Below are 21,171 nucleotides of genomic sequence, written 5' to 3'. Positions count from 1 at the left end.
GACGCGTGTTCATTCCTACATTTGCATGCACACACACAGATATACCCAATGACCATACACAGAGGCCCTAGCACTTATGAAGGGGCACCTAGGTGGGCACAGGTGCAGATTAAAATGTGAGTCGGTGTTGTTTGTGCTTCTAGAAAAGTGCTTATGGGAGAAAGGTTTGTTTGGGTATGGTGATCTCAAACAGGAAACACTATGTGTCTCTTCAAAAGCCAACAATCAAAAATGCTATCCTACAGGAAAATAAGCCTACTTGCACTTGGAGGTCTGAGTTCTTCTGCTCCACAGTCTCATGTTCCTTCAGCCTCCAGGCATGGCAGGAGCACTTGGCTGCTGTACTTCTCTTTCTAGTCATAGTTCAGAACTTGGTAAATTTCAATGGCCAGGGTTAAAGACTTTGTGAGCTTTCCTAACTATGGACTGTGGTTTTGGCTTAATCTTAGAAAACTTAGATTTCCTACAGTCAAATATTTCCTGGGCATGGATGCTGGAGAAAGCAAGGGCTCCTTGATCTGGTTCATACCCCGTGGGGACATGAATGGTGTTAGGGTCAATGGGACTCCATGTCTTGTGGTGTGCTGACAACAGTTGACCTGGACTGATGGGATTCTTCATGCGGGTTTGAGACAGGATGCTGGGTGAATAGAACCCAGATGCCAAGACCAAGATCTGGGCCAGTTAAGCAGCTAGCTATAGCTCTGGAATGTGAAGACTATGATCATGAAGACACATTCTAACTGCCATAGAACACTGACTGGAGGAACCAATGGACTGTCACTCTCTTCATCCAACTCTTTCTCTTTTTCTTTATTCCTTACTAAATGCATCTTTGTGATGATGGGACAGCTGCTTCAATGGCTTATTTAATAGAGACTTAATGAAGCCAGTGGAGTTGGGAGAGAGTGATTAGTGTGGGCTTAAGGTAGGGACATTTTCTCCATCTCAATTCATATTTTTTCATAAAAAATCCCCCAAACTGTCAAAATGTTGCCATAGTATTTTCTTTCTTCCTTTACTAAAAGTATTCACTTTCAAGTTGGTGAAGAAGATACTGAAGGGGAAATGTTCCTTAGATCTAGGAATATATCTGTATAAAAATTAAAAGAAATAAAAACATAAATAAAACAGAATTTCTAGATTCCAAGAGTAGTCAGTCCTTGGAGAGGATTCAAAATGCATGTGGTCTGCTCACTGTGATAAGGATATTCCCATGTTGTCTTGATCTCTGATCTCCCAAAAAATTCAAAGTTGCAAAAATGGAAAAAATAAACAAATGCAAAATAAAAATGCCCCAGCAGGAATGCATGGCCCCTCACCCTTATTTTCTGGAGCCAGGGAATATCCCACCCCTCACACTCTCAAAGGATAGTTACTATATTCCAGCCCATAACAGCTCTTTAGCATCCATTGCATTAGGACATCTATGTGTAGTAGAACCAACAAGAGCTGTGTTTATTTTTAAAATATTTCAACTGTATTTTATTATTGCTGAGGACTGAACAATAATGACAATAATAATGAAGATTTTCAAGCATGAACTGTTAAAAGATAAACTGAGGCATGTTAAACATTCTAAGAGTTAATTTGAGCAAAAATTAGTTTGAATAGGGCAGCACCAAACCAAAAATGGTTAGGAGAGGTCCTCTGACGGGAGTTAGGGACAAGACTTTTACAGGAAAGATGGAGATCCAAAGCAAGAAACTATTTAATTGGCAATAACTTAAGTAATTGGCTTATTTGGGAAAGTCTAGTGGGCTGTTTGTAATTGGCTGAGGCGGCCGAGAGGACCAACCCCACATCCAAGGAGTGGCAGCTGCGTGGGCACAGGAGGGCTGAGGGGAGGTGCTCCACATCCAAGGTAAGGAACAGCAGCTGCACTTGACTGGAGAAGCCGTGAAGAGATACCCCATGTCCAAGGTAAGAGAAACTCAAGTAAGATGGTAGGTGTTGCTAGAGGGCATCAGAGGGCAAGCACACTGAAACCATAATCACAGAAAACTAGCCAATATGATCATATGGACCACAGACTTGTCTAACAATGAAACTAAGCCATGTCATGTGGGGCCACCCAAGACGGGCGGGTCATGGTGGAGAGGTCTGACAGAATGTGGTCCACTGGAGAAGGGAATGGCAAACCACTTCAGTATTCTTGCCTTGAGAACCCCATGAACAGTATGAAAAGGCAAAATGATAGGATACTGAAAGGGGAACTCCCTGGGTCTGTAGGTGCCCAATATGCTACAGGAGATCAGTGGAGAAATAATTCCAGAAAGAATGAAGGGATGGAGCTAAAGCAAAAAACAATACCCAGTTGTGGATGTGACTGGCGATAGAAGCAAGGTCCGATGCTGTAAAGAGCAATATTGCATAGGAACCTGGAATGTCAGGTCCATGAATCAAGGCAAATTGGAAGTGGTCAAACAGGAGATGGCAAGAGTGAACATCAACATTCTAGGGATCAGCAAACTCAAATGGACTGGAATGGGTGAATTTAATTCAGATGACCATTATCTCTACTACTGTGGGCAGGAACCCCTTAGAAGAAATGGAGTAGCCAGCATGGTCAACAAAAGAGTCCGAAATGCAGTAATTGGATGCAATCTCAAAAACAACAGAATGATTTCTGTTCATTTCTAAGACAAACCATTCAATATCACAGTAATCCAAGCCTATGTCCCAATCAGTAACGCTGAAGAAGTTGAAGTTGAATGGTTCTATGAAGATCTACACAACTTTTAGAACTAACACCCCAAAATGATGTCCTTTTCATTATAGGGGACTGGAATGAAAAGTAGGAAGTCAAGACACACCTGGAGTAACAGGCAAATTTGGCCTCGGAGTACAGAATAAAGCAGGGCAAAGACTAATAGAGTTTTGCCAAGAGAACACACTGGTCATGGCAAACACCCTTTTCCAACAATACAAGAGAAGACTCTACACATGGACATCACCAGATGGTCAACACCGAAATCAGACTGATTATATTCTTTGCAGCCAAAGATGGAGAAGCTCTATACAGTCAGCAAAAACAAGACCAGGAGTTGACTGTGGCTCAGATCATGAACCCCTTATTGCCAAATTCAGACTTAAATTGAAGAGAGTAGGGAAAACCACTAGACCATTCAGGTATAACCTAAATTAAATCTCTTATGATTATACAGTGGAAGTGAGAAATAGATTTAAGGGACTAGATCTGATAGATAGAGTGCCTGATGAACTATGGACAGAGGTTCGTGACATTTTACAGCAGACAGGGATCAAGACCATCCCCATGGAAAAGAAATGCAAAAAAGCAAAATGGCTGTCTGGGGAGGCCTTACAAATAGCCGTGAAGAGAAGAGAAGCAAAAAGCAAAGGAGAAAAGGAAAGATATAAGCATCTGAATGCAGAGTTCCAAAGAATAGCAAGGAAAGGTAAGAAAGCCATCCTCAGCGATCAGTGCTAAGAAATAGAGGAAAACAACAGAATGGGAAAGACTAGAGATCTCTTCAAGAAAATTAGAGATACCAAGGGAACATTTCATGCAAAGATGGGCTTGACAAAGGACAGAAATGGTATGGACCTAACAGAAGCAGAAGATATTAAGAAGAGGTAGCAAGAATACACAGAAGAACTGTACAAAAAAGAGCTTGACGACCCAGATAATGATGATGGTGTGATCACTGACCTAGAGCCAGAAATCCAGGAATGTGAAGTCAAGTGGGCCTTGGAAAGCATTATGAACAAAGCTAGTGGAAGTGATGGAATTCCAGTTGAGTTATTTCAAATCCTGAAAGATGATGCTGTGAAAGTGCTGCACTCAATATGCCAGCAAATTTGGAAAACTCAGCAGTGGCCACAGGACTGGAAAAGGTCAGTTTTCATTGCAATCCCAAAGAAAGTCAATGCCGAAGAATGCTCAAACTACCATACATTTGCACTCATCTCACACGCTTGTAAAGTAATGCTCAAAATTCTCCAAGACAGGCTTCAGCAGTACATGAACCGTGAACTTCCAGATGTTCCAGCTGGTTTTAGAAAAGGCAGAGGAACCAGAGATGAAATTGCCAACATCCACTGGGTCATCGAAAAAGCAAGAGAGAGTTCCAGAAAAACATCTATTTCTGCTTTATTGACTATGCCAAAGCCTTTGACTGTGTGGATCACAATAAACTGTGGGAAATTCTTCAAGAGATGGGAATGCCAGACCACCTGACCTGCCTCTTGAGAAACATATATGCAAGTCAGGAAGCAACAGCTAGAACTGGACATGGACCAACAGACTGGTTCCAAATAGGAAAAGGAGTACATCAAGGCTGTATATTGTCACCCTGCTTACTTAACTTCTCTGCAGAGTACATCATGAGAAACGCTGGGCTGGAAGAGCAACAAGCTGGAATCAAGATTGCCGGGAGAAATATCAGTCACCTCAGATATGCAGATGACACCATTCTTATGGCAGAAAGTGAAGAGGAACTAAAAAGCCTCTTGATGAAAGTGAAAGAGGATACATGTTGATGTATGGCAAAACTAATACAATATTGTAAAGTAAAAATAATAATAATAATAAAATTAAAAAAATAAAAAAATATATTCAAAGAAACAACAACAACAACAAAAGAAAGTGAAAGAGGAGAGTGAAAAAGTTGGTTTAAAGCTCAACATTCAGAAAACTAAGATCATGGCATCTGGTCCCATCACTTCATGGGAAATATCTGGGGAAACAGTGGAAACAATATCAGACTTTATTTTTGGGGGCTCCAAAATCACTGCAGATGGTGATTGCAGCCATGAAATTAAAAGGCACTTACTCCTTGGAAGAAAAGTTATGACCACATAGATAGCATACTGAAAAGTAGAGATATTACTTTACCAACAAAGGTCCATCTAGTCAAGGCTATGGTTTTTCCAGTGGTCATGTATGGATGTGAGAGTTGAACTGTGAAGAAAGCTGAGCACCTAAGAATTGATGCTTTTGAACTGTGTTGTTGGAGAAGACTATTGAGAGTCTGTTGGACTGCAAGGAAATCCAATCAGTCCATCCTAAAGGAGATCAGTCCTGGGTGTTCATTGAAGGACTGATGTTGAAGCTGAAACTCCAATACTTTGGACACCTCATGCGAAGAGTTGACTCATTGGAAAAAACCCTGATGCTGGGGGGGATTGGGGGCAGGGGGAGAAGGGGACGACAGAGGTTGAGATGGCTGGATGGCATCACCGACTCGATGGACATGAGTTTGGGTAAACTCCAGGAGTTGATGATGGACAGGGAGGCCTGGCTTGCTGCGATTCATGGGGTCACAAAGAGTCAAACACGACTGAGTGACTGAACTGAACTGAACTGAACTGTACTGAGATTTTGATTTTTTAACTTTTGAGGCACTTACAGGCTTAGGTTCTGATTTGCTCACATAGGTTTCTAAGGTATTAGAACCACCTAAATCTAGTGGTTTCCTGTTTGAATTAACTTACTACTAAAAACAGGCACTTTCTCACATGAAACAATCCTTTAAATAAGCATTATTGCCTTCATTCTACAAGGTGTCATTGAGTCTTGGAGAGGATAATATATTCAAAGTCAATCAAAAATAAGTAGTTAAGATAATCTAAAACATCTAGCTCCTTTTGCCTCAACTATATGTAAAGTTGGCCCTTCGTATCTGTGGTTAGTGTACCCACAGACTCAACCAACAGCAGGTTGAAATTATTTGGAAAAAAAATTTCAGAAAGTTCAGAATTTCAGAATTTTCTATGTGCTGGCAACTGTTTACATAACATTTACATTATGTGTGTGACTAAGTTACTTCAGTTGTGTCCAACTCTTTGCAACCCTATGGATTGTAGTCCGCCAAGCTCTTCTGTCCTTGAGCTTCTCTAAGCAAGAATACTGGAGTGGCTTTTCATTCCTTTCTCCAGGGGATCTTCCCTATCCAGGGTTGAACCTGAGTCTCCTGCATCTCCCTCATTGGCAGGAGGGTTCTTTACCACTAGCACCACCTGGAAAACCCACTTACATTGTATTAGGTATTATAAGCAATTTACAGATGATTTAAAGTGCACTAGAGGATATGCATAGGTTATATTCAAATAACCATTTTGTGTAAGGGGCTTGGACATTTGAGAAGTTTGGTATCCAATGGAGATCCTGAAATCAATCCCCCTTGGATACTGAGGGAGGGGTTTACTCTTTCATGGTGTTATACTTTCTCTCTATTTAGAATGTATTTTAGTCAGGAAAGACTAGGGAATGGTACAGTAATAAATAATATAAAAAGCATTCTGGCTCATCAAAGCAAAATTTTATGTCTACTTCATTCAGAGTCTATTCTAGGGAAGCTAGCCTTTACGTCATAGATCAGAACTCTAGGCTTTTTTCACCTTGTATCATTTCCTTATCAACTGTGCTCCCATAATTTCTAGAGCATGAAAAGAACATGAAAAAATTGTACAATGTCTTATAAATGCTTTCACTCAGAGTGATACCTGCCATTTCCACTCATATTTTATTGGCCAGAGAAAGTCATATGGCCACGAAAAATTTAAATAAATAGGAAGTGTAATTCCCCTGCATGTCCAGGAAAGGGAAGAGATTTATAAATAGTGGCTAATGCTAGTTATGTCTATCACTGAATGTAAAGTCTTCAAAAATGTGTGTCTTACATTCATCTTCAACTTTACCATATAGACATCACTTAATAAATGATTAATGTCTGCTGTGAGTCACCAGAGTGCTAGTTCAGTTCAATTCAGTCACTCAGTCTTGTGGGACTCTTTGAAACCCATGGATTGCAGTATGCCAGGCTTCCCTGTCCATAACCAACTCCTGGAACTTTCTCTAACTCATGTCCATCAAGTCGGTGAGGCCATCCAACCATCTTATTCTCTGTCATCCCCTTCTCTTCCTGCCTTCAATCTTTCCCAACATCAGGGTGTTTTCCAGTGAGTCAGTTCTTTGCATCAGGTGGCCAAAGTATTAGAGTTTCAGCTTCAGCATCAGTCCTTCCAATGAATATTCAAGACTGATTTCCTTTAGGATTGACTGGTTTCATCTCCTTGCAGTCCAAGGGACTCTCAAGAGTCTTCTGCAATACCACAGTTCAAAAGCATCAATTCTTCAGTGCTCAGCTTTCTTTATAGTCCAGCTCTCACTTCCATACATGACTACTGGAAAAACCACAGCTTTGACTAAGATAGGCCTTTGTTGGCAGAGTAAGTAGTGTCTCTGCTTTTTAATATGCTGTCTAGGTTGGTCATAGCTTTTCTTCCAAGGAGCAAGTGTCTTTTAATTTCATGGCTGAAGTCAACATCTGCAGTGATTTTGAGCCCAAGAAAATAAAGTCTGTCACTGTTTCCATTGTTTCCCCATCTATTTGCCATGAAGTGATGGGACTGGATGCCATGATCTTCATTTTTGAACGTTAAGTTTTTAACCCTTCCTTTATTCTCTAATCTATAGTTACCCTATACTTCTTGCCTCTTGCCCCATTACTTTGTTGTCAATCCTATGTATATGTTAATTGCAAGCCAATACCAATAGTTGCTCAAACTTTCCATTGATCTTTCATTGATCTAAAGGCACTTTTACCTGTACTTGCCAGGCGTATGTAAAAGGCATCACTGATGTTTTTTGTACAGCATTTTGTAGTTTAAAAAAACATTTTAATGCACATTTTCTTTTATTTCACAAAGTGTTGGGGGCGATCCAAGATGGCAGAGGAATAGGACAGGGGGACCACTGTCTCCCCCACAAATTCATCAAAAGATCATTTGAACGCTGAGCAAATACCACAAAACAACTTCTGAACACTGGCAGAGGACACCAGGCACCCAGAAAGGCAGCCCATTGTCTTCAAAAGGAGGTAAGACAAAATACATAAGATAAAAAAGAGACAAGAGTTACGGATGGAGACCCATCCCAGGGAGGGAGTCATAAAAGAGGAGAAGATTCCAAACACCAGGAAACCCTCTCACCAGTGGGTCTGTGGGGGAGTTTTGGAATCTCAGAGGGCAACATAACTGGGAGAAAAAAATAAATTAATAAAACCCACAGATTATGTGTCTAACTGCAACTCCCAGCTGAGAAGCAGCCCAGACACTCACATCAGTAAGCAGGGGGCTGAACAGGGAGGCAGGGCTGCATTGCTTAAGGTAAAGACTGGGCCTGAATGCCCTGAGGGCAATCTGAGGGAGCTAACATGATATAGCAACCCAAACCATGGGATAGCCAGAGAGAGAGGGAAAAAAAAAAGAGAGAGAGAGGAGAGAGAGAGAGAGAACTTTCCTGTGAAAAGCTCTAACCTAAGGAAAGGCCAGGCCTGCTCACAGAACAAAGGACTGATCGAATACCAGAGGAGAGCTAGCTGGCAGCAGACCCGCCCATCCCCCGCTGGAGGCAGGGAGGCAGGCAGGCACCAGCCAGAGCCAGAAGGCAAGGTGCATCCTCTACCAAACTTCGAGCAGGCTCCCAGTTGCTAAACAAGTCTTCCTAGGATCCTGGACAGTCGACATCGCCAGGAGAGTCTCAGCCAGAGGTAAGCTCCCCAAATGAGACACACAGCACACCTGAGAAGGTGCTTCTGCTGTACACCCAGGAAACTGAGCGGCTTGGACGGGGTTGTGGGGGGAGGGAGGTGATAAGACGCACTGCCCACCTGGGGAGAGTGCACTCACCAAGCACCTGGTCACCTGAGCTGCTCAGACCTGGGAAGGGCACAAAACGCAGGCCCAACTGAATCTGTGTCTTTGTGGAGTACCCGAGAACCTGCACCTGAGAGGCTTAGATCTGGGAAGTGCACGCAACCCAGGGCCCGCTTTAGACAGTTCCCCTGCAGAGCAACCTGGAGCCTGAGCAGTATGGATGGGAGAACACACACGCTGTGAGCAAGCCCAGTGTGGCCCAGACACTGCGAGCACTCCCCGCACACGCCAGTGATGTATGTTTGCAGTGTTCCTCCCTCCTGCAGCACAAGTTAACAAGTGAACCTAAATAAATGACCACCTTCGCCCCCTTGTGTCAGGGTGGAAGTTAGATACTGAAGTGAGAAGTGAAGTTGCTCAGTCGTGTCTGACTCATTGCGACCCCGTGGACTGTAGCCCACCAGGCTCCTCTGTCCATGGGATTCTCCAGGCAAGAATACTGGAGTGGGTTGCCATTTCCTTCTCCAGGGGATCTTCCCGACCCAGGGATCGAACCCCGGTCTCCGGCATTGCAGGCAGACGCTTTAACCTCTGAGCCACCAGGGAAGCAAGAGGCTTGCAAACAGAGGAAGCCAAAATAAACAAAGAAGAAGGAACCGCTTTGGAAGTGACAGGTGCAACAGATTAAAACCTTGCCATTAGGATTGGCTAGTTCAGAAGGGACCTATGGACCTTGAGAAGTATAAGCTGGAACAAGGAACTATCTGAAACTGAATTGACCCCACACTGCCCTCAACAGCTCCAGAGAAATTTCTAGATATATTTTACTATTATCATTTTTAATAAATTTTTAAAATTTTTAAGTTGTTTAGTACTCCTTTAATTTTCATTTTTAAAACCTACTATTACCTTGCCAAAAAATTGATGCTATTTTTAAATTATATATATTTTTTTTATGACTTTTGTGATTCTGTTTTGTTTTTGTAATATTGTATTTTTAAGAGTCTAACCTCTACTCTAGATTTTTAATCTTTGCTTTTTGGTATTTGTTATCAATTCTGTACCTTTAAGAATCCAATCTTCAGTACTCACTTTTACTTAGGAGTGTGATTACTGGCTTGACTGCTCTCTCCCCTTTTGACTCTCCTTTTTCTTCCCCAGGTCACCTCTATCTCCTCCCCCTCCCTTCTCTTCTCTACTTAACTCTGAATCTCTAGGTGTTCTGGTCTGTGGAGAACACTGAACCTCTCTGAGTGCTCTCCAGACCGTGGAGAGCAAATAGAGAATTGATTACTGGCTAGATTGCAGTCTCCCTTTTTGATTCCCCCTCTTCTCCTCCTGGTCACCTCTATCTCCCTCCTCTCTCTTCTCTTCTCCATGTAACTCTGTGAACCTCTCTGGGTTTTCCCCACTGTGGAGACTCTTTTCACCATTAACGTAGATGTTTTATCATCCATGATGTATACATGCAGATGTCTTGAGGCTACTGTAAGAATAAGACTGAAAGCCAGAGGCAGGAGGCTTAAATCCAAAACTTGAGAACACCAGAAAACTCCTGACTCTGGGGAACATTAATCGACAAGAACTCATCTAAAAGCCTCCATACCAACACTGAAACCAAGCTCCACCCAAGAGCCAACAAGTGGGTGTATCAGATTCTCAAAAATGAATCTTTGAGCTTCATGTCCAGTGTATTCTTTAGCTTTCTAGGTTATCAGTGTTTTCTTAGATAGCCACGCTAGACTGCAGCTTCCTGAGGGACTCACTGTTAATCCTGTTTGATTAAAGTGCTGGGTACTGATGTTTTGCTTAATGATTATTAAAGCTAGATTTTAATTGCATTTTTAAGAGTCCACCTGCAGTGCAGGAGACCCAGGTTCGACTCCTGGGTTGTAGATGCCCTACAGAAGGGAATGGCAATCCACTCCAGTGTTATTGCCTGGAGGATTCCATGGACAGAGGAGCCTTGTGGGCTACAGTCCATGTGGTAACAAAGATTCGGACATGACTGAGTAATTAACACTTTCACACTTTCACTACCTTTGTAAGAGCAACACACTACATTCCTCATAGTCAATCTTGTAGCTTTAATAGCCACAGAGTTTGGTAGGTTGTAGGGTGATAGGTAGAGGGCTAAGGTGAAAGTACACAATTAATATAAAATATATATACACACCCTGAAGAAAGATTGAACTCAGTTGATGATATCAGTTAACATGGCATAGAAAATACACATTTTCCTTGAAACACTGAGAGAGGACTGTCAACATTAAGAGTGGAAATTTTTGGGACTTGGGAGGTAAATTTAGAAGGATCAGTGACAATGTGTTCATTGTGTTCCCTTATGTGTGTTAAGAGTGAGCTCTTTTAATCTTTCTGTTTTGAAATCAGTTCCGTATGGTTGTCTGGTTGCAGAAATATAGCAAGTGCTTTTATCAGTGTTAATAGCTGTTTAGCCATCAATATATTCTGGAAACTTTGAGCTCCTGCCAAAGCAAAGAAAAGCCACCTGTTAGCGTAGTGGTAGATTATCTGATAAATAGTTAATATTTGGGCAATATGCTTTGTAGACAGGATGAACTTTGAGTTATGAAAACATTAGTATCAAAAATTCTGTTTTAATGGATTATGATGTTGATTTAGCTGAAATTATGAACCAGCTGATTTCTTTTTTCCCGTCTATGATAAAATTTCATCTTGCTCTGTCAAAGACAACTAAGGATTTATTTGCCATAGCAGTATGAGTGGAAAAAAAAAAAAAAAGGAAACACCTGACATTGTGTGTACTTAGTACTAGGAAACTAGTTGTTGTAGAGATCAATTATAAAAGCATTATAGCAAGAAAATAAAACTATTAGCCTAAAAAATTTATAATTTAATTTTACCTGAAATATGTGAAAGTTATCTATAGAGACTGATGAGAAAAATATAATTTTAGTGACAAAAACAATTACAAAAAGTATTTTGAAAATGTTTTGAAATTACTATTGTTGTTACTATGCTATTACTATTGTTCAGTTGCTCAGTCATGTCTGACTCTTTGTCACCTCATGGACTTCACTATCTTCAGGAGTTTGTGCAAACTCATGTCCATTGAGTTGGTGATGCCATCCAATCATCTCATCCTCTGTCACCCCTTCTCCTCCTGCCCTCAGTCTTTTCCAGCATCAGGGTCTTTTCCAATGAGTTGGTTCTTAACATCAGCTGGCCAAAGTGCTGGAACTTCAGTTTCAACATCAGTCCTTCCAATGAATATTCAGGGTTGATTTCCTGTAGGATTGACTGGTTTTCCAGGCAAGAATACTGGAGTGGGTTGAAGATCTCCAGGGGATCTTCCCAACCCAGGGATCAAACTCCAGTGTCACACATTGCAGGCAGATTCTTTACCATCTGAGCCACCAGGGAAGCCCCCAAATTACTGTTAGTATGTTATTATCTCATCTGCCTTTTTTTTTTAATGAAGATCATTTTAAAAGTCTTAACTGAACTTGTTGCAACATTACCTGTCCTAACTTGTAAATGATATGATTCACTTGTCCACTTATTCATAACACTTATGAATGTTAAGCAAAGTTCTCAATAGGGTGGTTATCTCAGTTTTTGCTATCTAGCTGTTTGAAGGGGCTGAGGGAGAAATCAGCTATAGAAAAGAAAACCCTTCACTCAAACTTTTTTCCCCCAAATTCTTCATCGTGGTTAGGAGCTGAAACTCTGGAGTCAGACAAATCTGGAATCAAAATCCACTGCTGCCCCTTAGTATAAATTAAAGTATCTAATTCTCATGACCTTCCTTTGTGAAGCAATTATCAAGATAGTATCTATTACTGTAGAGTTGTTACGGAAATAAATTAGAGCTTTCTCATAAGGCTCTTCACTCATTGACTGGTACTGTTTCAGGAAATGTTGTTTCTCCTCCACTTTCTTTCTTCTATCCCTCCTGTTACTCTTTTTTCCTCCTCTTCTTCCACTCACATTTTCTCCTCTTCCTTCTTCATCTCTCTTCTTGCCCCTCCTCTTCTTCCTTATTATTTCCCTTTTATTATTATTATTATTGAGAGTAACCAAGCTTAGGCTGTGTCCCCAGGAGCAGTATGTTTATGGTTTGCCTTCAATAGGTCCTAAGATGCAAGGGAAAGTCTAGAGTAGCACAGTGTGGGAAATCTACTATTATGTGGGAGATCCACAGGGTCCTAGTTTATTCCTCCTCCCCTCTCCTCTGAGGGGGAAAAAATGAGAAGATTGAAGTTGTTTCATACTGGGTCACTCTATTCTAGGGTCCTTGGGAGGCAAGAGTGCCGGGAGCCACCAAGGGAGATCCCACCCATGACAAAGGTCATGCGGAAGAGACCTGGCAGGCAAAGGCGGATCAGGCCTCAAGGGACCCCCTGAATCTGCTCGAGCATCCACCCCAAAACCAAAATCTGTTTGTCTTACTATTTTGTGCCTTTCACCAACTCTTCTGACATTAACAGGTGGCTATCCCCGACCATCTTTCTCTGGAAAAAAATCAACTTAGGGCTTTAGTTAATGGACATGATAAGAGTGTTTCAATTCAAACCCCTCTGATGGCTTTCTAGCTTGCCTGACAGGTTTATCTAGACTCTTGCAGCTAAGCATGTGGCTGTTCACAGCCTCCCCACCGTGAGAGACATGGGAAGCCTAAAACATTCTAAAAATATAGAGCCTTTCAAAGAGTTAAAAATTATTAGAGTAGTGCTGGTGTGGGGTTTCATTATTGGGCCAATGCTTGCTGCCAAGTGCCCATATCCCTTACCCACTGTGCACCTGGGAGTGCATTGGTTAACATAGTTGGAATGTAAGAAAAACAAGGAGCAACCTTGCAATTAACCACATCAGACCTTTGAGCTAATTGGTTCTTTCTTTGTTGTAACTTACTACATCTTTGCTCTGTGAGAATGTAACTCTGTTTGGCACTTTCTGAGGCTGACATAGATTAGAAATATAAAGAAAAAACACTTCAAGGGAAAATAAGTTTTCTGGTTGAGCAGCCTTTATCAAAAAAGGATCATAAAATGTCCACAAGCCTCCAAGGCCAGAAGATAATGTACACAACATTGTTTATGGGAAAGATATGCAGAAAAAATCCTGGTTTTGATAAAGACAAAACAGATGTAGTGTTTGGGCTGACTCTGTATGACTTTGCATATTTCATTTCCTTCTATGTACAAGTCAAGTTATAAAAGTTCCTTTTGAAAATAAAGTTATGGGCCTCTCTCACCAAAGCTTGGTCTCCCCATGTCGTTCTTTTTTTCCTTTTCCCTCCTTTTCTCTCTCTGTTCTTTCAAGATGACTCCTTGGGGCACAGGGGCTCTCTGAGTTCACTTCTTTGCCTGGGTTTCTAAGACCCGATTGGGAAGGCGCCCTGCATCTTCACCAGGGAGGGGGCGTCCTGCGTCCTCACCCCACCAAGAGGGCACCTGCGGCCTCTGTGAACAGAGCAAGTTCCATGCCAGGAGCTTTATTGGCTTTCTGTGTTAATCAAGGAAGATCAAGCCTCTCTCTCTCTGCTTTGCTATACTTTCGCCTAGGCCGTCATCCTGAGGGTACCCCTGGATCCTGCTGGGGCTGGACCCAGGCACAAGAGGAAGGATTCAGGATAAAAACCTATATCCCACAAAAATAGATACATGTGAACATAATATCTGGGTCAGAGATTCATGTTTAGCAAGAAATTAACATTCAAGGTGTGGTGTCTTAATATCAGTTAAGAAAGAAAAACTATCCTTTCTAAAGTGTATAAGCCATGTGCCCCATTACATTTTCATTCTTCTATTTGTGGTAGCCAAACAATGTATATACAAACAACCCATCCAAAGATCCTTCCTACAATATTTATGAAGATATTCAGAGCTAGTTGCATCAGGATGACTTTATTAATGAGTCAGTCTATTGTCTGAATGGAGTTTTAAGAGATATATGAAACCTGCTAACATTTGGTCTATCCTTAAGGCTCTGAACTGATCTCAATATTTGAAGTAGCACTTTGTTTCTCAGCCTTCACACTATCTGTGTATGTGTGTATGATGAACTGACTTTATTTTTTAACTCCAGTTTTGTTGAGATATAATTGACACACAGTGCTGTACAAATTTAAGATGTACAACATAGTTATATGACTTACATAAATTATGAAGTGTTTTTCACTATAAATTTCATACATATTCATAATCTCATATAGATACAAAATTAAAGAAATAGAAATAATTTTTTTTCTTGAGGTAAGAACTCTTAGGATTTTCTCAGTTTTCATATACAACATACATGCATGCGTGCTCAGTCATGTCCAACTCTTTGCAATCCCATGGACTGTAGCCCACCAAGCTCCTCTGTCAATGGGATCCCCTAGTCAAGAACACTGTAGTGGGATGCCAGTTCCTCCTCCGGGGATCTTCCTGATTCAGGGACTGAACCTGCACCTCCTGTGTCTTGGGCACTGGCAGGCGGATTTTTCACATCTGAGCCACCTGGTAAGTCCATATGACATACAGCAGTGTTAATTACATGTATCATGTTGTACTTTATATCCCAAGAACTTACTTATTTTATAACTGCAAGTTTTTTAGTTTTGACCACTTTCATCCAATTCCCCTCCCCCAAATCTGTCGAGGGACTAAGCAGAATCAAAAAGCGAACCTTTATCAAGTAACAGAGAATTCCTCCTGCGTGGCTGGTTTTGAACTAGGACAGTGGCTTTTTTCTGCCTTTGGATTCCAACTGCAGTATGGACCCTTTTTCTGTCTCAAGCCTGTCATCCTTCGGACTAGAACTACACTACTGACTCTCCTCGGTCTCCAAATTTCCAACTCACCCTGCAGATCTGGAAACTTGGCAGCATCCATAATTATAGGAGTGAATGCTGTATAATCCCCCAGAGAAGGAAATGGCAACCCACTCCGGTATTCTTGCCTGGAGAATCCCCATGGACAGAGGAACCTGGCGGGCTGCAGTACATGGGGTCGCAAAGAGGTGGACACCACTGAGCGACTAAGCACACACATGCTGTATAATAAATCTGTCCGTATATGTATGTATATACAACCTACTAGTTCAGTTTTTCTGAGAACCCTGACTAATACATACCTGTGCTCAAGATAAACAATAACAGCCCTCAAGAAAAAGGACTGAAAGCATCATTTGTCACGCACAGTTTATTCAAATTCACTTGGTAGTTGGGGTGACCATCTGTGCTAACTAACTGGCTTTATTCAGAGGAAATATAAACTCTTCTTTATGACAAAAGATAGCTTTCATCTTTGGAGTGAAGTGTTCATTGAGGTTAGGCTCCTACCAGTCCACAGAAACTAAGGGCTAGTGGTATCATCTTCCAGAATTATGTTTCAAAGAGTGATTCCCAGGTCCTTGGGCAAGACACTCCTGTGTCATAAAGCTGGCAAGAGTTAGCTTATTTTGCTTTTAAAAAGATTTACATATATTTCATAGAGACAGAGAAAGAACTTAAACATTTTCTAAAGTAAGTGCTCTAAGAAAAGGGAGAGAAGGGAGCCTCTTCCCTGATTTTCAAAAAGGAGTATTAAGTCTTTTATTTTGAATTTGTAGTTGCCCTTATACTTCCCTGAACTTTTCATCTCTTCAAAATAATATTAATAATATTCTATTTAATCTTATTTTCACTGTCGTATGTCTCAAAAAAATTTAATCCAGCTACTTCTATTTTTTCACCATGCACACTGTCTTTCTTGGGCTTCCCTAGTAGCTCAGATGGTAAAGCATCTGACTGCAATGCAGGAGACCCGGGTTTGATCCCTGGGTCGGGAAGATCCCCTGGAGAAGGAAATGGCAGCCCAATCCAGTATCCTTGCCTGGAAAATCCCATGGACAGAAGAGCCTGGCGGGCTGTACAGTTCATGGGGTCACAAAAGAGGTGGACATGACTGAGCAACTAACACACACTATCTTTCTAGTCTCATGAATCTAGTTTTCCTTTGACCTCCTCCCTCTAGTCCATAATAATCCACTGATAATTGCTTCAAAATCCCTAATGGCAACTTCTTTAACCTATCACCTTATTTTCAGCTCATTTCCTCCCTCTTCCTCACTGTCTCTCCTTTTAATCCTCCACCACAGATTCAGCTTCAACTATTACCACTAGGTTGCTGCCTTCCAAATCAATACCACATGCTATGACTTTTCTTGTGCTATCAATGTGAATATTCATCTAATCTGCTAGAAATCTCAGTCAACTGATCAGTAGTTATTGAGCACCTACTATGTGCTGGGTCCTAAGGATAAAGCAGTGAAAAGAGCATATATGTTCCCTGTCTTCATGGAGCTCATGAATTCTATAAGAGTGCCCCACTTGAACGATCAGCAGGTAGCCTGTGTGGCCAGAGACACAGATCTTGACTTCACTGTGAGCCATTCAGTGGCGGAACTGAAATCAACCAATGCTTCATTTTATAATTAGGAAGCCGATGTTCACAGACCAAATGTGCATGGAATGTTTATGATGTGAAGGCACTATTTTAGATGATGGAGAGACAGAAATGAACAAAGCAGATAAGATCTTTAATTTCCTGGAACTTAATAAATTCCAGTACATGAGACATTGTGCTTTTTCACTCATTCACAAAATGACAGGTATATATGTGAATTAGGCATACATTGGCCTTAGTTTTGGAACTACGAATAATATTTTCTAGGTACTGTTAATAAGAAATAAACTTGGGTGTTACTTCTTAACCTTTTATACAGGAATTTCTGAAGATGGAGTTACATTTACTTAGTAAAAGGTCATCTTCATCTAGTAAAGGGTAATTTTCATTTTACACTTTCTTTCTTTGTATGGTTGCAGCTTTTGTTAATGGCTGTTTAGATCATAGGTGGCCCATCGTGTGGTGTCAGTACTTCTCTGGTGTCAGCGTTTCTCCAAGGAAGAGAATGGGTAATAGATCTCAGTAGCTTCTTTCAGAAATACAACTTAACTCAGTTAGTTATTCCTATGAAAATGCTGTGTAAAAAAAAAAAAAAAACCCAAACTCAGTAGCTTAAAATAATAGCCACTTCAGTGCATGAATCAGTAGGGTCAGCAAGGATGGCTCTGCAAATGCTGGGTAGCTACATGCCCCAGTTTGCTCTACATGCCCCTCAACCTCCTTGGAGAAGTGGACTTCGCTGGGGTGTGTTCTTCTCATGGGGATGACACAGGACATTCATAAACAGGTGAGTCCCCTTAATGACTAAGCTTGGAACTGGCATCTTTTTATTTCTGTCTACATTCTTTTGGCCAAAACAAGCTAAACGGCAAAGTTCAAATTCAAAGGACAAGGAAGCGGGGCCTTCCATTCCAAGTGAAGCAAAGACAAAGGTGGAGATACTAGAAGAATGAGAATTGGAACCAATAATCAAGCTGTCATAATAATTCTATGATTTCCTATGGCAGAATAACAGATTCATAGAAATAGATGAGAAACTATACTGTTCAACCCATTTATTTTGCCATGTTGAAGGCACTGGCTCCTTGTTTTGAAAGAAGGTCATTTTGGAAGTTCTATATATAGCAATTTTAAAATTGGTGGGCTAAATATGTATCATCTCTAAAGTGGTTTTCTTAAAATTGTGATTAGTAACATTATTGAGGTACAAACCCCACTCAGCTAAAAAAGTGAAATTGAATAAAATAGAATATTAGAGTGAATTGAATGAGGTAAGGGTATTTTTAATGACAGCATTGCTTCTGTTATGAATGCATATTTATATATGTATTGAGTCATGAGCTAAAATGCATTTTTCCTACCATGATTTAGACCTCAAATTATTTTCTAGTTATGTTATTAGGTTTAAAAACAGTCTAATCTCTAAAAACAGCCCTTTATCAAGTACAAGTCATCTATTTTGAAAGTGGGGGGTTTTGTTTTTGCTTTTTAGTGCTAGTTATCTCCTTTGTACAGATGCCTAATACAGGAGTATTTTTTTCTTTCAAATCAATCAACAATTAAGGCAGTCTTAATGGACATTTGTTTTCATTTATATGCCGTTAACATCCATGACTGTGGTTCCTGGTGGCTCATGCTTGAGATACTTTTTAAAGTAACAGTGATATTTACCTTCTCTATTTAATTTGCTCACTGCTAGCTTCCTGGTGCTCATTTAGAATAAACACACCTCTCACCTATTTTTCTCAATAGTATACTGTTACCTGTTTCAGAAAGATTTATTATCAGCTTCTCTTTTCCAGATGTTAATATGTGCGTCATTCTGTCTGCATTAACTGCAGTCTATCATTGATCAGCAGTGGCTCAAGCCAGCAGCAGGTGTACAGGACACGAGTGAGGATGGCCTCCTCCCAAAGGTAGTGTTTCTGCTTATCCACTTGCTCTGTGACCCTTTCCTGAGAAGGTAGGTCTGAACACAATGAACAGCCTTGTAAACCAGAGATTAGCCGGGAGGCCCAGGTGATCTTTTACAGGGAGAATGCTCAAGGGAGTAAGAGTTATCAATGGTTTCGTACTTACAAATATATTAACATTTAGGGTTATTTGATGGAAAGATTCTCTACTGTCATTTTAGTAGGAGAGGATAAAAATAGTTACATATATTTTAAATAGCTTACTTTATATGAGCTTTTCAAAATATTTCACCTTGATTAAAAATTCACCTGTGGGTGGCTAGAAAATTCGAAAAAGGATTTTTAAAAAATGTTCTTTCCTTGTAAAATGAAGGAAATTCCGTGTTGTGTTTGGCTACTTTTAATGTAATAATGGAGTATTCATGGAAATTTTTCAGGATTACAAATTAAATTGTATCTTATTGTTATTATATATGAAACTGCAGAACTAAAAGCTTATTTGTGGCAAATACTGTTTGGTGGGGAAAATGCTGGTGCATTTCTGAATGATGTTGTGCTTTAATATGTGTACCTCTGCGTGTGTGTTTATATGTGCCATGTATTAGATCCATTAACTTAAGAATCTCTTAGTTTTGATGACCTAAATCTGATGTACTATTATCTTTTGTGTAACACAGCAGAGACGCTTTCAGGTATAGTGTGTTTACTTTATCAAAATATTGTGGAGATTGTTTTCTGTCTTATCTATTGGTCTATGCTGATGTCTAAGCAAACAAATGAATTTTGCCATGCTTCCTGTTACTTAAAGATGGAAACAATTTGCTTCCAGGGATGTTCCACCTAGAGACCCCATGAGTTATGACTTAAATATTTGGAAATCTTGTCTTTTATCTCTTTCTTTCTTTTAAAATAAATATTTTTCAAAAATACTTCCATTATTTTAACAAACACTAGATAAATTACAGAGCTGCAAACATATTTGTGAATAACATTATTATCAAGTCCATTTCTAATTTTGATTCCAAATTTTGTATAACAGAACAAAAACAGCATATGGGTCAGTTAAGAAATTTAGCAAAAGTGTGATTTTTCATAATAAATTCTTTACTCAGGTGAAGAATTATACAAACACATGAAGCACAAATAATATAATTTATTAATAATCATTTATCAATAGCTTTTTGAAAGTTTCATTTAAAGTTTCATTTGAAACAATTCACAACCTACTTAATTTTATTAAATATTTTTTTTCTGAAAATGAAAATGAAGCATTTCATAGTAGGAAACTTGCAAAATGTAAAAAATTATAGAGAAGAAAGTAAAACTCATCCATTATTTCACCTAGGAAAAATTAATGCTAAAATTGATATTTTTTCCCATTTTGTTATTTATTTATTTATTTAATGAATTTCAAACTTACCATCTTTGAGCAGTTGGAGCTATTATTCCATGCCTATGCTTCATGCTTTTATACAAGTGTGTGTGTTCAAGTGCATGCTACTTTAAAACACTCTGCATATTTTTCTTTACTTGACAAGATCTCATGGACATCTCTCTATGTCTTATTATAAAAAGAGTCAACTCCACCAATTTGCCATCTTTTTGAACATGTATCTACTGAGGTTTATGTGTCTAATATACGTTTAGATGATTTTACTTTTTACTTTTGTTACTGTTATGAAAACCATCACACTGAACGTTTGCTGGGTAAAGCAACTTGGAATTTTAAAATTTAAAACATGAAGTTGGAGAAATTTTCCAAAATTAAATCATTAATTTTGCATCTTAGGATCCAGCAAGAAGTGTCTTGACAGCTACTCACTAACTTTGATTACAACTAGAGATTATTGAAATAGCTGAAAATTTAAATTTCAATATTAAGTGTTTTCTTGAAATTTACTTTTTTCTATTTAAAAATTTTTTTAGAAAGCATTATATTGTGTCATATTGTCATAACTCTTTTTGACATAAACTAAATCTTTATTTAGATAATATTATTCACTATGTTTGCTTTTATTCTTGGTGACGGTAGTTTGGTTGCTAAAGTTGTGTCTGACTCTTGTGACCCCGTGGACTGGACAGCGCCAGGCTAGTCTGTTCATGGAATTTTCCTTCTTTAGAGGACCTTCCTGACCCAGAGATTGAACCCTAGTTTCCTGCACTGCAGGTAGATTCTTTACCAACTGAGCCACCAGGAAAGCCCAAATTTTAGCATTGCATAC

At 39.8% G+C, this 21,171-nt stretch overlaps 1 protein-coding gene across 1 annotated transcript in view; it reads left to right on the top strand.

The window, feature by feature from the left end:
- Positions 1-69: 69 nt before the first annotated feature.
- TAAR1 (trace amine associated receptor 1) overlaps positions 70-21,171 on the top strand; it is a 30,545-nt gene continuing 9,443 nt past the window's right edge. Inside the window, exon 1 of the mRNA XM_059889900.1 lies at positions 70-18,952. The gene's annotated coding sequence lies outside the window, so the exon portion shown is untranslated. The remainder of the gene's footprint in view (positions 18,953-21,171) is intronic.

The sequence above is a fragment of the Bos taurus genome, chromosome 9, assembly GCF_002263795.3.
Source record: "Bos taurus isolate L1 Dominette 01449 registration number 42190680 breed Hereford chromosome 9, ARS-UCD2.0, whole genome shotgun sequence".
NCBI classification, from domain to species: domain Eukaryota; kingdom Metazoa; phylum Chordata; class Mammalia; order Artiodactyla; family Bovidae; genus Bos; species Bos taurus.
Note: the sequence above shows the minus strand (reverse complement) of the source record. Positions and strands in the feature narration are given on the sequence as shown.